The sequence below is a fragment of the Castor canadensis genome, chromosome 2 (assembly GCF_047511655.1).
Source record: "Castor canadensis chromosome 2, mCasCan1.hap1v2, whole genome shotgun sequence".
Classification (NCBI taxonomy): Eukaryota; Metazoa; Chordata; class Mammalia; order Rodentia; family Castoridae; genus Castor; species Castor canadensis.
The window spans coordinates 82,591,406-82,595,415 of NC_133387.1; the positions used below are offsets into that span (position 1 = coordinate 82,591,406).

Genomic DNA, 4,010 nt, shown 5'->3' on the forward strand with positions numbered 1-4,010 from the left:
TCTGAAGTATATCCTGCAGTCTCTCAGAAGGTCCCCAGCTCCCTTCACAGTCACCTGTACATTAACACTCCCTTTATGGACTTTTCTCCCTCCCCTGTTTCACTTCCCATTCTCTCACTATGCTTCCTGGGATCCCGTTCCAAATAGATCACATTTCAACCCAAATCCTCATCTCAAGTAGCATTCCTGAGAAAACCCAAGTGAAGACATACCACTGGGTCAGGAAGGTAGGCATGAGAAGGAGAGGTAGGGCAGGAGAGGGGGAAGGCAAAACTTGGCACTCTTGAAATGTGGGAATGAGCTCCCAGATGTAGTGAAAGTAAATAGTAGCACTTGGGTGTGTTTTTGTTTCACTTGTGGGCAAAGACATTTGGACCCGTCTACAGGTGCAAAAGATAAATTCTCTTTTGCAAGCCAGAACTCATTGTTTAGTATGAGTTTTGATACATATAGAAGCTACTCTAGTCCTTTGCAGAACTTGGTTTCATTTGTGTTGAATGTCTCTCACCAATAGTTGTTAAATATTTTTAGTCAGCTTGTAATCATTGTCTGATATATCCTGAAGACTGGGAGATATTTACCTTTTTTTTTTTTTGCTTTTATATGACCAACTCTTTATTCTTGGAACCTACCTTAACGGTTATCCTGACTTTTTTCTATATTGGGAGGTTGAACTCAGGGCCTTCCTCTTGCTAGGTAGGCCCTTTATCACTTGAGCCACTCCACCAGCCCCCAATTCAATTATCCTGACCAAAGAGTAGCACCTTTTCATGGACACACTTGCCTTTCTTAATTTAGCATCTCTAGGGAAGATGTTCATGAGTGAGACAGGACGATGGGATAGGTTGTACAGGTTGTACACATCACAGTCCCATTGCAGTGCTACTTACATTGGAGTCTTTCTGAATAGAGCCCTTGGAGTTATGCAGTGCACAACCTGTGTAACTGTACAAAGAAATCCTGCCTGCCCCCACCAATAAGATCAGCCATACGAACTGTATAACCAATGGTACAGCCAGAGCCTTCTCATTTATCACTGTTTCCAGGCACATTTGCAGACAAAATGTTAAGAGCATGATCAGACACAACCTCTGGAAAGAAAAAATGAAACACTAACATAAAGGAATAAAAAGAACAAGAGCTCTCTGTGAGTTTGCATTACTTTGGATGTTCACAGCCTCCTGTTGCCTTTCTCAGTAGTGCTCCCCTGTTTGTTGCTGGGGTTTTATAGCCAATTGGGGAACTAGTTCATAAACCCTAGATAGAAACTCTGCAAGAACTGAAACCAAGTTCCATCCAAGAATGAAGCCACAACCGATCATATGAGATGTCCATGTCATCAACTGGCCCACAGACAGTGAGGCAAATATACTGATACCTGGTCCAACTGCCAGACTCCTGCATTCATCTCTGGAAGTGAGGGGAGGAGACGTGGTGACTCAGTAATAGATGTGCCCTTCCTTCTGGTGAATTTAACAACACACATTTTCTGGAATTGCCAGCCATGCTGGGGTGAGTGACAGTGCCAGCAAGAAGGACCTCTTCTGGCTTAACTATGGATTAGTAATGGGCTTTGCAACCTGAAAAACAACTTAGAGATCAGTTCTGGTGGACTTGAACAATTAGCAGGTTAGCAAAGTGGGGAAGAGAGAGATTAGGTTACTTGGAGCTGATCATTCTAAATTGCACTCAGCACTCTCCCATCACACCCTACTGTCTTAACAATGACAGCAATATTGATAGCCACTGTTGTAACTAACATGGTGTCAGGGGGAAAGAGATAACAAGGGAAAGTGAGAGGTGAGAACGAGTTAAATTCTCACTCTGTGCCAGGCATATAGGTGAATCCTTAATTCATCTTACTTAATCCTCATAACAATGCTAAGAAGTCAATAGTATTTCCTTTTATAAATCAGGAAACTGAGGCACACAGGGGTGAATGATTTGCTCAAAGTTGCAGAGAAGGAAAATAGTGTAGTTGAGACTCCAACCCAGTCAGTCTGACTCCAAAGCTTATGTTCTTACATCACTGAAGACTGTATTTACAAGTTCATTTAAAAAATTATAATAAATTTGAACTAGAATCTGTGCCTTACCTTGATTTCTTTAAAATTAATTAGCAGATAATAGGAAGGTTTTCTTTATCCTGAGACAGAGAACATGTAAAGCCCTGTGTTACTCAGCTTTTACTCACATAGTTGTTTTATTTTGGGTGGTGTTATTTAAGCCACAGTCCAAACAGGTGCAGCTTAGAAGAAAACATGATCATAAGGGGTTTCTCCTCTTTGTAAGGCATGTATTTTAATAGATTCCTCCTTAATAGCTTCCTTTATCTTGGCCATCAACACTCAGGCACATTTTCTAGCAGAGAACCAAATGCTCAAATTTAGGGCAGGACAAAACTAGGGTAAGACAAGAGCTTCGGCTCTAAGTGGTCAATTAGCGTACACTGCAGTTTCGTAAGTGAAAGAGAAAACAAAGATGTCATATTAGTTCATTGAACTCCTTTACTGGAAAAAAGTTCTATTTCTACTATTATTAATAATCAACAATCAATCACCTTCCCTAAAGCTGGTGTGGGTGTATATGTTTGCCCCATTCTACAGATGAGGAAAGCCAAGTCCAGAGAAGTTAAGTAACTTGCCCCAGGGCTCACAGCTGGTTTGAGCAAACCAAGATCAGACTGGTTCCAAATTCCATTCTTCTACAGACTATGATACAGCATGTCTCAGAGTCCTGAATGGCTAGCTCATCACCTCTACTTCTCTGCCAAGAAGAGGACAGGTAAGGCCCAGGGTGGCAGTGCTTACCAGTCAGCTGACCTTTGTTGTCCCAGTCCCTCTGAATGGTGATGGTCAGTACAGTGCCAGCCAGATTCGCCACAGCTGCCAGGGTGATCACCACTGTGTAGCAAGCCATCTATTGAAGGAGACAAGGCGAGTTTGGAGCCAATAGACTTCCCAGCCCACAATGGTACAGTTACTTATCTGACAGATTGAGGAACATCTAAATAACACTCAGACCTTTGAGAGAAAAAGGCTCCATGTGAGCATGGAGTCAAACATTGTGCTAATGCTAAACATTTTCTTTCCTTCACCCCAGATCCCATGCTAATTTGTATTTTGCAGACAGATTCCGCTGTTCTGTTGCCTCCCTGACTGTGTGATTTGGACTCAAATTCACAAATTAGAGGTTGGAAGAGCACTGGTGTAAGAACAGCCTGAGCACAAATCAGCGAGCAGACCATGTAGAGATGATGCACATTCCTGTCTGTGACATTCACGCTCAAGGCTCAGGAGGGGCAGTGGAGACTCACTGTGTGCCAGCCATGGCAGATTTGCTCCATCTCTCTTCTGTAGGCGATCACAAGCATTGGGACCACGCAGCAGGCAGTGACAGATGCGCTCTCAATGAAGAGTGAGGTATGAGCAACTGTGAATGGAAACACCCAGGGGCCCAAGCCTTACTCTTGATTTTAAGAGGCAGATTACAGCTACATCATCATCTAGTGAGGGCCCCTGCACATGACCAAATCCCGATGCCAAACAACCTGGTCATTTCCATCAGCAATCCCAGGTTTGGGTAGGAGGAAAGGAGCAGGCTCAGTGCTCACTGAAGGCAAAGCCTTTGCAGTGAAGAGAAGAGAGCTGGACTTTGCAAGTGAATGAAATGTACTTGGAGAGAAAGGTTATATGAGAAGCCAGATTCCAGCTAAATTAAGGAACTTAAGTTTTTCTCCTGCCGCTGACTCTACTGGATTTCATTTGTAACTGATATTATCAGTTGGGTCTAAGGAGCAACACTCCAGGTTTTAAATAAATTGGGCTTTTTCATAGTTGTAGTAAATAAATTGGGCTTTTTCATAGTTGTAGCTCCAACAAACGTCTTTTCAAGTCTCTCGAGTGTGATGAAAACAATTATGACAGTGTAATCAACAGACACAGGCCAGGGATGCACATTGACCTAGTGGTGGAGCACTTCCTAGCAAGCAGGAGGCCCCAAATTCAAAG

At 43.0% G+C, this 4,010-nt stretch overlaps 1 pseudogene; it reads left to right on the top strand.

Annotated features, from left to right (window-relative positions):
- Positions 1-328: 328 nt before the first annotated feature.
- LOC141421166 (small nucleolar RNA SNORA40) lies at positions 329-463 on the top strand (annotated as a pseudogene).
- The last annotated feature ends 3,547 nt before the right edge of the window (positions 464-4,010 follow it).